The sequence below is a fragment of the Mytilus trossulus genome, chromosome 10 (genome assembly GCF_036588685.1).
Source record: "Mytilus trossulus isolate FHL-02 chromosome 10, PNRI_Mtr1.1.1.hap1, whole genome shotgun sequence".
In the NCBI taxonomy this organism is placed as follows: domain Eukaryota; kingdom Metazoa; phylum Mollusca; class Bivalvia; order Mytilida; family Mytilidae; genus Mytilus; species Mytilus trossulus.
In genome coordinates this window covers 57,325,432-57,338,212 of record NC_086382.1, presented here as the reverse complement: position 1 = coordinate 57,338,212, position 12,781 = coordinate 57,325,432, and the positions used below count along the sequence as shown (strand labels likewise).

Genomic DNA, 12,781 nt, shown 5'->3' with positions numbered 1-12,781 from the left:
AAACGAATGGACAACAACTGTCCTGAAATGATGGTACGATTTATGTCTGCCTTTTACTGTATAGTTCTATAAATAGTTGTCCCTTTCTGCGTTTTTGGTGTTGTTGTGCTTTAGGAGAACATTCCTCTTTACTGTCAATTAATAAAGCAAAGAACATGAAGGAACACTGTATTTTTTTTTTCATTGTCATTTAATGGATGTGATTTTTATTCTGTTTCACTAATTTTCAATGACAACAACAAAATTTTCTCAAGAAAAAAATTAATCGAACAAATTATTTAAAGAAAAAAAAACAGAAAAAAAATTGCTCCTACAAAAGATTAATGGTCGCTTCCTAACATTATTTACATATTTCGTATTTCAATTTGATCCAAAATAGTCTGCAATTCATGACAATAACAGATTGGGAACAGAATTGGCCAACAGACCAGTATTATCCATTACAGTATTATGCAATAGATAATAGCCAATGTTAGCATCTTCAGAAGTTATATCTTGAGAATTTAATTCTGTATTTAAGCGGAACATTATAAATCACAATCGTAGTGTCATTTTACTATCAGTTTGCCAAAACAAAAGCAATTGAACTGTACTGAAATGAAAGTAATTTCCTGTGAAAACATAAAGAGAAGATGTCTACAAAATGTTATTTTGCGATTAATTGGCTTTGCTAGGGAAAATGTTAAACTCGAAATTAAATTGCATCAGAAAGCAAATGTCGAAACTCAATTTTGTTCTTAATTCAAATTCTGTTGAAAACTACAATTTGCATCAATAATGTGAAAAATCTTAAAAATATGTTTATAAATGCAGACATCGTGTAGTTATATTCGTTATTGAAAACTAAATGCAATTCTAATTTCACCAATTTACTTTAATTTGAAGAAGTGATGTCCTCACATTTCAATTACCAAACTCTCATTTGGATAGGAATATAAAAAACATTTAGAATTGTTAACAATCACTTGGCATTTTTATGTTATAAAACACTTGCCGACTCATCTTATAGTGGATAATGTTGCCCAATTACATACAGTATAGATTTTTAAATATGTTTCTGGGATTCTGACAGAGGCATATGGAAAGACATCATAATTGTACTTTGACTGGATTTGATTCAATGTGTTGTTGTCGCTATTGAATATAATCACAATTGGCACATACAAATCAACAAAAACATTAAAAATTATAATGACATTTTATTCGGAATAAAAATCATTCATGCATTATAAACACAATTATTTTTAGATTCGAGCGTCACTGATGAGTCTTTTGTAGACGAAACGCGTCTGGCGATTATACTAAATTTAGTCCTGGTATCTATGATGAGTTAATTTACAACCACTGGGTCGATGCCACTGCTGGTGGAGATTTATTTCCCCGAGGGTATCACAAGCCCAGTAGTCAGCACTTTTTGTATCGACACGAATTTTCATTGATATGGTTATATTCATAAATTTACTATTTACAAATTTTTTAATTTTTTGAAATACTAAGGCGTTTCTACCTCAGGCATAGATTACCTTAGCTGTATTTGGCAACACTTTTAGGAATTTTGGTTCTCAATGCTCTTCAACTTCGTATTTTATTTGGCCTTTTTAACTTTTTGGATTCGAGCGTCACTGATGAGTCTTTTGTAGACGAAACGCGTCTGGCGTATATACAAAATTTAGTCCTGGTATCTATGATGAGTTAATATACCAGGCCTAAATTTTTATATACGCCAGACGCGCGTTTCGTCTACAAAAGACTCATTAGCGACGCTCGAATCCAAAAAAGTTAAAAAGCCCCAAAAAAGTACGAAGTTGAAAAGCATTAAGGACCAAAATTCCAAAAGTTATGCAAATGCAGGTAATCTATGCCTGAGATAGAAAAGACATAGTTTTTCAAATATGCTAAATTTTGTAAACAGTTAGTTAATCAATATACCCATATCAATGATTATTCATGTCAGCACAAAAAGTGCCGACTACTGGGCTGGTAATACGTTCGGGGAAATAAATTTCCACCAGCAGTGGCATCGACCCAGTGGTTGTAAATAAACTCATCATAGATACCAGGATTAAATTTGTATATATGCAAGACGCGCAATTTGTCTCCAAAGTAAGTCGCTACTTTAAGCAGCCAACCAAGATAGCAGCAACTTTTATCCAAAAGACAAGTTTGATATGTCTAAGACCATACAACTGAATAAGACTCAAACGTTCCAAAATTTTCAAAATCTTAGTCAAAAATAATTTTTACAGCGGATTTCGACATTTCCACGGCTTTTAAAAATTTTAAAGGATTTCAGTCGGATATCATTAATTGTAATAAATACAACATAACATTACAAGTTATTGTTGTCGAGGCAAGAAAGTTTCAGTTCATAATACACAATTCAGTTTCATTGCGACCGATCTAAGTTGTAAGTTCTTTAAAAAAAAAAAACGACTCCTGTTATTCATACACAATTTCTAGGTTTGAAAGTGTTCACATAATATTTAGTTCACAGTTCTTGTGGACATGATAATATGTTAATCTTCGTCTGAGTATTGATGAAATCTTGTAACTTTCAAGATCAATATCAGATTATATAGTTTTTAAGATTTATCTTTTTAATAGTATGTGTCAATATTTTGCTTCAATTATTCTTATCAATTGCGTTTTTCTTTCTTTCTCTGAATTTGTGTATTATACGTTTTTTAAATGTTAACGTGATATTGTGTTAGTTGGTTCATTTTGAAATTTCAAATGAGAGTAACTGCCTCATAGAGAGGTCTAATGGTCAGGTGAATTGAGGTAATTTTCATAGTTTAACAGCAAGTCCTATTACAAAAAATAGTAACTCTTAATTATAAATGTTTTTAAATGATTAAATTTTTACACATGTACATTGAAAGGAAGACAACTCCACCAGATTGATGTACAGTTCTAAGGTAATTATTACGCAGTGCATTTTGAAAGACACAAATATTGTATATCTACCTGTGTGACGTTTACATGCTGATCAATTGGTGTACGTCAAACGCGCGATTCTACGTTAGAGTTAATGTTGACCTACCCATGTGCCTGTCAGAGTAATGATTCGGTCCCCGTACTTACAATCCTTCCCGGGAATATTTAACATAAATAAATAAAGTCGTATAATAATAAAGGCAATGCATGAGGTGGTTTAAGTTGATATACGCCTTTTTGAATTTCGTTGTAACATATTTTTTTGTTCTTTTAGTGATTAAGATACCTGTAATACCCCTATTTTTGACATTTTTACCTATTATGTCTGTTTGTTTTGTTCTCGCATCGTTGTCAATATAATGAAATTTGATGCGACTGGCATACAAGTGAGAGGTTAATCTAGTTGTAAAACCAGGTTCAAGCCACTATTTTCTACATAGGAAAATGCTTGTACCAAGGTAGGAATATGACTGTTGCTATCTATTCATTTGATGCGTTAAAGAATTTATTTTGGAATTTGATTAGGAACTTTCCGTTTTGAATTTTACTCGGAGTTCAATATTTTTACAGTTTTACGTTTGACTTTATAATTTAGTGAACATCTAATTGATCAACTTCAACGAATTTGACATTAATGTATTGAACGTATGGGAACGTCTTGGTATAGCTGAATCAAATGGGGAATCTGGATTTTTCAATAATCAAGAATTATTTACAATTTGCAATTAAACACATGTCTGTCTTATGACTTTGTAATTTATTAGTTTCACATGATTAAAGCTAGAAAAACTGCCAGTCCTTTTCTACATAATTCCTGTGATATATGTGTTTTCTCTGGGTTTTTTTTTTATCTGAAATTATAAAACAAAAATAACTGTTATAGTCGATGGCGAGTAACCATAGATTTATTCATAGTTACAATGAACATAATGTGTTTGTTAATGCGATAACTTTAACTATTACTATTCATGAATAAATTTTGATTGGTCCATACCATGCGATAACTCACAATTATAATTCTTCAGTTTTTCTAGGTTAACAAATTGTCATGGGTAACAATTTGATCTATGAATGAGTTATAATGACTTATTGTTTACAGTGATGAAAATGTAATTAATTAAATGTTTAGTATGACGTCCGTTTTTACTGAATTAGTATACATTTTTGTTTAGGGGGCAGCTAAAGAACGCCTCCGGAGCGGAATTTTCTCGCTGCATTGAAGACCTATTGGTGGTATTCGGCTGTTATCTGCTCTTTGGTTGGATAATTGTCTCTTTGACACATTGCTCATTTCCATTCTCAATTTTATTTCATATTGAAATATTGAAATAGACAATCGAAAAATAATTTTTGTTTTTAAATAAAGAGAATAGTAGTATACCGCAGCGCTGTTCAAAAGTCATTAATCGATTGAGTGAAGACAAATTCGAGGGAAACACAACAATAATAACAGGAAAACAACGGAACAACAGAAACACTGACGTGCAACAAAAACAAACGCCAACATACATATAAATGGACTAATTATAACAGCTGCCATATACCTGACTTGGTACCAGAGATGGGTCAGATTACTTTCAATGTAATTGATTAAATAACAATTACTTTGTCAATTGTACGATTAAATTAAATTAATGATTACATCATTTCTGAAAGTATCTGGTTAAATTAATGATTACTTTGGCAAAGTTATCATGATTACATCTGATAACAATGAGTTTTAAAAAAAACAGAATTTGAATGATATGAATAAATAAACATAGCATATTTGAAAAAGGATTTTATTTGATATGTTTTAGAATAATAACTTTTAAACTACATTTATTTAATAAACCATGAAATTTACAACATATATACATGAAAATAATGTCACTTGTTATGACCCATTACACTTTATCATCAATTAGTTGAATTCAATTGAATAAAGGTTTATAAATAATTTGGTGTTTGCCTTTCAAGGGGCAGTTTCTGGGAGTTATGATATTGATGAAATAAAGTTACGAGTTAAAACTAATGACTATGTAATTTTTTTTAAAGAATTGTTTAATTAAATTGCAAACAAAATATAAGTACAAACAATCATTGCATTTTGTATGTCCAGTTCAAACATATACAAAATTTGTCCATTTTTTAATTTAGTTTGTGCTAATTAGATAATTATTCACATGTCTATTTTATCTGTTATCATATATATATTGCCCTATAGCTATGCACAATTGGTAATTGCAATAACAAAAAACCTTAATAGGTCTCCTACCTTTCAATTAAAAGTTGACTAAAATCACAATATTAACAAAATATTATAATTCAGGGGTGAAATAAAAGTCTTACTTTAATAGAAAGTACATAGGGCTAGTGATGACTTTTTAATACTGTATCAGTTTATTTCTTACTGAAGTATACAAATTATTTATCATGCTAAAAGTAAACACAACTGCTTTAACATATTAGATATTTATCAAATACGGTTTATTTATTGACCATAAACACTGTTTTCAATTTTGTCAGTGTAATCAGGATGTAATCAAAACGTAACCAGGATTACAGGGTATTTTGAAAAGTAATTGATTAAATTAAATTACATGTATCAGATTTTTGGCTGATAACTGATTAAAATTACAATTACCCCAAGTCTGCTATGTACATGATATTCTGAGATTAAAACGCAAGAACACACAGCATTGAGAAACGCGTAAAGATATAATAGTTCATTACAACATGTAACCCGCAGAATAAGATCGAAAATCTTCACAGGATACCACAAACAGTGACGTATTTTTTGAAACGGTTACATAATTTTGAAATTCATACAATTATATGGACTGAGATCCAAAAATTCACAATTATTTTTACTATGCTAGTCGGAATGATTATAATGAGTATGACATCCTTGCAAGGCTATATTAAATTAATGCTGTGATGACGTCACCATTTGGACTAACACAATCTTTAATCCATTGGAAAGGAAAATTAACTCGACTCTACTGACAAATAAGACATAATTCATATATGAAAATTCACACTTGGCAAAACAGACGCATTCGGGAAGAGGTCACATTCGGTACTTAGCAGACATAAGACAAAGATGTAAGACCACAATCTAAGAAGTGGTAAAAATGTCGAAAATAAATTTAGATACGACGCATTGTATTGATCAACCAATTCATGAAAATGTTCATAAAATTTACGGAGTGTCATTTTCACTCTTTCCTCTTCATAACTTCTGCGTAAAGAGCACACTTCTGTATATGATGTCCGTATATTGAGAACATCCACGGAAATAACGTAAAAATTAAGATATAAAACACCAAACGACGAGGCAGAGGGTATGTTACTGCTGAGCTATGGGAAATTGATAATTGGAAAGTTAGAAGCATCCCGTTTGTCATATAGTTTAGTGTGAAGTCGTTCATCAGTGTAAATATTGAGTAAAACAGTCCTTCAAGTATCAGTAGTATCTTAAATACAATAAGATTGACTGTATCAATTTTTTGCACCAAAATTCTCATTTCGACAATACATATATCTCTTCAGTGATGCTCGAAATATTTCAAAATCCGAATCTAAAAATATGAAGTGCTGATTTTTTTTTAACCAAAAGAGATAAAGAGTACAAAGCCAGGCAAGAAATCACAGCTTTGCATGCGGGGATTTTTTTTTAATAGCAATGCTTAATACAACAATAATGCAAGAATTGAAGTATTGGCCACAGGAAGGTTATAATCAGTACCTAAGCATTGTCTACTCATCCGGAAAAACGCATCTAGTTCCACAGCAACTATATACACATCGATAATCAGGTCCGTGATGATGACACGTCGCATCATTGTGACATGACAGATGAAAACTACATTTGCATCCTTGTCCAAACATGTCATCTCCCCATTTAGGAACATCGGTTACTTGCTCCTGTGGCCAGGGATGGACTGGTGCAGGAAGAATTGGTTGGTATCCCCAAACAGGACGCACTTTGCCATTCTTTGTTGGTTTGGAGATGACTGTAATACAAAACGAAATAATGGTTTAAAACGACGACGACAACAACAGCACCAATTAAATCACCGGAGATCGAGAAGAACTGATACAAACCGGAAATACGACTGAAAGATTTTCGAATCAACAACTACAACGTTGTTCTGATATTTTGTTATATATTTTGGTGGTGTAATTATCAAAAGGTAATAAAGCATTATAAAATTATTCAATTAACCATTTTTGAAGTGTATTTGAAGTGATGGGGTACGTGTTGCTTATTCCTAATTTCTATGTTGTGTCATGTGTACTATTGTTTGTCTGTTTGTCTTTTTCATTTTTCAGCCATGGCGTTGTCAGTTTATTTTCGATTTATGAGCTTGACTGTCCCTCTGTTATCTTTCATCCCTCTTTTAAATAAAGGAATTAGTAGTATACCGCTGTTCGAACGTGATAAATCGATTGAGAGAAAACAAATCCAGGTTACAAACTAAAACACAGCATCTATCAGAGGAAAACAATAAAACAACAGAAACACTGAAGTGCTTAAAAAACGACAATGCAACACACACACAAACGAACAATGAGATAACAACTGCCATTTTCCTGACTCGGTACAAGACATTTTAAGAAAAAATGTTTGGTTGAACCTGGTTTTGTGGATAGCCAAACCTACCGCTTGTATGGCAATGTTAAATAATATAACACTAAAATTATAATTGTTACATTACAGGACTACAGTACTTATAAATGCAAGAACATTACGGACAGAGAAATACACAAATAAACATAACAATAGGACATTTCGACATGATAATAGTTATTAAAGGTACCAGGCTTATAACTTAACACACCATACGTGCGTTTCGTTTACATAAGACTCACCAGTGACGCTTTGATCAAAATAGTAAAGAAAGCCAAACAAAAAGATGTATCACTTTCTTAATATGTTCCTTTTAATTCGGTTTAAGTTTTCGATTATATGGGAGGTTTGACAAACCATAAAACCAGGTTTTTCTTAAAAGTCCTGTACAAATTCAGGAAGATGGCAATTGTTATCAAAAAGTCCGTTTCTATGTTGATGTTTGGTTTTGTAGCAGTTCAGTGTTTCTGTTGTTCCGATATTATTGATGTGTTGACCTCATTTTGGTTTGAGACCCGGGTATGTTTCGGTTACATCGATCAACGGCTATTGAACAGCGGTATAATACAACTGTTGCCTTTATATATAACATCACGTCCACACAATCATTTCAAACAGAAGTTCTCTTCTTTGATTAATTTTTTTTTTTTAAATAGCAAATAGATTCATGCAACTAATATAAGGCCAATTTCTGTTATGAAAAAGATAAATTTAAGAAACCGTGTGTGATGAGATGATCAAAGTTGTAAATTGTCTCCTTGGCAACACCCATGTAAGTTACGGCAATAACTATTTTCAACAGGTTGTATGTGTTCCTCTGGACACAAATTGCACCTTGCTTAGGAACAGACATATCCTAGTTTTGAGTAAAGTTGTTTAAAGAGCCATGCGATTAAGATACGATCCATGAAAGTTTTATAAACATGGTAGTAATATCTTTGAATACTGTCTTTATAAATAATAACAATAATTTGATTTCAATTTAATATATTAAGAAAACTAAATGGGTAATGCTTTACAATATGAACACTTATAATCTTACATTCTATCATTACGAATATTTTGGGATTGCAAATCAGATTATCAATGACGTGCTTTACTTAATCTTTTGGGTGTATACTGAATGATATTATAACCTATGGCTGTGAGTTAGTTAATCTAAAGAACATACAATCAAATCGTTTGTGAATCAGTGAGAAACATCAAGAGTGACGTTTTAAAACTGAAAGTATCTTATTATTTTCTTATATTGTATAAAAGTACCACACGCTATATATAGTTTTTTTTTAATAAGTGTTATATAGTGTATCTTCTATCATCAAAAGGTATTCTTCAAACCGAAAGTTACTACGTTTCTTCATTGGTTTATTAAAAGTCCCTTCTGCATTTTGATTTAAGTTTATTTAAACTGTAAGTTTTAACAATTCAGAATTCAAAGATGGAAAAACCTTATTTTTTTCTGTTAACAGTTGGTATTTAATATTGTACATGTATTTGTTTTTTAAGTCGTTTTGGTGTAGGATAAACATTGAATTTTGTTGTTTACATCTTTTGTTATGTAATTGCCACAACAAATTGGAAAACTCCCCTCAACCTGCAAAAATCACCTGATTGCTTCCATTCTGCTGCAATGTTGATAACAAAATACAAATCTCAGTTTCTAAGCATCCAAAATTTACATATACTAGGACGTAAAGCAATCATCTGATTTCGCATTTGAAGCATCACACAAAATTTGAAAATTTCTGAATACGTCATATATAGATTTATAAAAGAATTAAAAAAACAAAAGCTTTTAAAAGATTTTTTAATAAGAATAGGGAATGATGTTTTTGTCTGGAACAGAAGTTTTAACGTAAAGAGATCGCGACACTGTCATACACGAGGCATCGGATTTAAAGTCCCCATTCTGACCGGATGTGGCTGCGTACTTTTACATCCCGCATACCAAAACGGACGCACTACTTTGGCAAGGGTTATAATCTAATAAAACCTAATTTTCTAATCCAGCTTTCCCCGATCTTCATCCTACGACCTTTAATACAGGGCATATCTATCGTATGTATTGTTGACCTGTTCTAGTCCTGAACATGCATGTACTATTTGCTGCTGGACTTTATGAAATTCGCATTCAATCATTCAATCATACTTCGATGATTAAATTTAGAATAACTAAAATGTTCAGCAAGTCTCCCGCTGCACTGATATTATTCATATCTACCTAATGTTTGAATAGGTTCTCTTCAACTGCTTTAATGTGTCTGATATAAAAATATGACGCATACGTACCGCCAGAACTGGAAAACAACAGCAACTCTAGTAGAAATAATATCCAAATAATAGACGAACCCATTTTCTTTCTTTCTCAAGAAAACTTGAATTTTGTTAAAAAATAGATGACCGTCACATGCTTTACGTTAGATAAGAAATATCTTGATACATAATATTATTGTTTCTATAAGTACATGTAATTGACATTTTATCAATCAGTATTCGGATGTTTGGTGGTTTGTTTGGTTATGATGTAATTTCTATTTCAGTATACTAGTATGTTGTATAAAGATGACCGAAATCTTATCGTACGATGTTTTTAAAATATAAGTCGTTATTTTGTACTCAGTTTATGCATGTTAGAAATCACGTTCTGTTTGCACGATAGTACATGCAAAAATCAAATACATTTAAGTATTTTGTGACCGTGCATTAATTTCATTTGGGTGCATGCATTTCAGTTTGCTGTAATCTGTAATGTTTCGGTGTTTATTATGGCATTCATTTAGCTGTACTAGAATACATTGTTGTTAAGGGACCAGTTAAGGCCGCCTCTAGGTGCGGGATTGTCTCGCTGCGTTGAAGACTCGTCGCTTTTTAAGAGGGTTGCTGTCTCTTTGACACATTCCCCGTTCCCATTCTAAAAACAGTTAACTATATTATTAACATTTTATATTTACTCGGAGGGTATACGCGTGAAAAATATTATCTCCTTTCCCAACTGAGCTCTTCAATATGTGGCGCGTTTTCTGTGAGGAAGTTAGTGATAAAGTATAAAATGTTTGCTAGAACCCTTTCGGTTGAGGGAAAATAATGTAAAAGTAAATATAAGATACACTTTAAACACCATATTCAGGCCGTTTTTTTATTGCATTTTTGTGTAACATATCCTTCACTGTTTATTTTTTATTTGGTCTATATGTCCGTGACAGAAACACCTCAGTTATGTGTGTATGAAATTAAGTACACCAGGTTCAATAAGTGCTTGCAAAAACTGAAAGCTAGCTAGGGGAGATCAGGGGAGCCACAGTTATTGATTGAAACTTTAGCTCAGAAAAAAAACTAGAAACAACATTTCTAACATAGTTCATGGAAGTCTCATCCTAACATTGAAGTCGGCTTTATGTGTGAAAGTAAATGCATTAGTATATTGCAATTTGAATTATCTTAGTTTTGATGATTACGCATATAGTGGAACGTGTTTTCCCGTATCGCTCATGTGATCAGATTGGTCACGAGTATTCTGCGTCATCCATCTCAGACAGTTAACCAGAGTTATTATCCAAACCGACATTAAAACATATGACTAGGTCGGAGTTATGGTGTATTTGTCGATAAACTCATCATAGACATTTGAATAGCTGTTCCCTGTGGAAGGAATTAGGACGCTAAATACGATGCCTGATTTAGGGAGTGTTTATGGTGCCACTATCACTGTACATAAAAGACCCTTTTCAACTCCTTTAAATAAGTGGCCTATTTCAACACAACATCCCCAACATACTCTCCGTATTTCAGTGACATTCAATATTACTCTGTTATCCTCTCTTTCTGTACGATTTGCAAGAACCAAATAACGAATGTATTTCTTAAGTTGGCCTTGTCATGAATATGTATGAAATATTTGCCACTGGATGCAAATTAAACAATAATCAATCAGTCAATAATACGATATAAGTAAATTGCCAAGTCTAAGCTATTTATCGAAAGATATTCGTCCAATTTTAGCGATTTCTGGGAATTCGGCTAGTTAGTTCAGTTTGATAAAGTTCATTAATCAAATTATCCTTCATTTATTTAATGAAATCACACATAATCACTATAAAGTATTATTACATTTTATGTACATGAATTTCTACTAACACACCAGTTCTGCTTCTGTTATCTACAAATTAAATAAAGTATATGTATATATTTATATTGTATACGCATGGTCATGATGTGTAATCAAAATATGCCGATGCAAAGTTTTTACAGTTTTGACGCACTTACTACAAAAAAACTTACAAAATTACTTAAACTCTAAAAATATCTTGGCAACAAAATAAGTATACTAGGCAGCCAACAATAAACAGAACAAGCCTTCCTCATGTCGTCAATTCTTTAGCATAAAATATTTGAACTTTATTGGTATCTACAGTGTTGGTAGTCTATAGTCATCTGTAGCGGATGTATATTTTAATGTTGATATTTAACATAAATAGAGTATGTAGAAGAGAAAATACGAAGAAGACTATATCATATACATTTATTTTTCTGATTTATCCTCCTTATCTTCCTTTTATGAATGTAGTTGTGCGTGTATTTAAACCGGCTTTGCACGTTCATGATGAAGGTCTTATACTAGAAAAACACCCTTTGACCACAACAACGTTGAAATTAAAAACAATACTTACTATTATCATTTACACCGGTGCGCCAACCTCTTTACTGGTGTGAATGTGATGATGGACACATTTTGTTCCACAGCAGGAGTAGACACATCTATAAACCTCTTGTGAACCGATGGCGTGATGGCGACACCCTTCATCACTATGGCAATGTATATGGAAAGTACATCTACATCCTTGTCCGAACATGTCGTCACTCCATCGCGCGTGTCTTTGTTGTGACGTTCTTAGTGATGCTTCCCTTTTCTTCAGAGGATTTGATAAAACTATTGAAAATAAAACATTGACAAGGATATACTCATCTTTTAAACATGGCCTACATTAAAAAAAAGTAGGTTTTACTGTGTAAATCAAATTTTTGATGTATGTTTTCAAACTTACTAGTATCTACGTCTAACTAATTTGTCATTTCATATAAAGCGTGCGTAAATTAATGAATTGTGATTCGAGTTAAACTGGTTTGATACATACCACCATTAAGAATAAGTAAAATAAGAAACGATAACAGCCAAATTTTTAACATCCTAACATGCGTATGTATCTTGTTTTGACTGACAGGATTACTTAT

The 12,781-nt window shown here is 32.0% G+C and overlaps 2 long non-coding RNA genes across 2 annotated transcripts; both read right to left on the bottom strand.

Annotated features, from left to right (window-relative positions):
- Positions 1-3,675: 3,675 nt before the first annotated feature.
- On the bottom strand, positions 3,676-10,050 carry LOC134686406 (uncharacterized). Its single transcript, XR_010101606.1, has 3 exons — positions 9,842-10,050; positions 6,668-6,935; positions 3,676-3,788 (listed from the first exon to the last, which is right to left on the bottom strand). It is a non-coding gene; the product is annotated as an uncharacterized LOC134686406 (long non-coding RNA).
- A 1,550-nt stretch (positions 10,051-11,600) lies between these two features.
- LOC134686404 (uncharacterized) lies at positions 11,601-12,781 on the bottom strand. The gene is made up of 3 exons (XR_010101605.1): positions 12,685-12,781; positions 12,220-12,479; positions 11,601-11,708 (listed from the first exon to the last, which is right to left on the bottom strand). It is a non-coding gene; the product is annotated as an uncharacterized LOC134686404 (long non-coding RNA).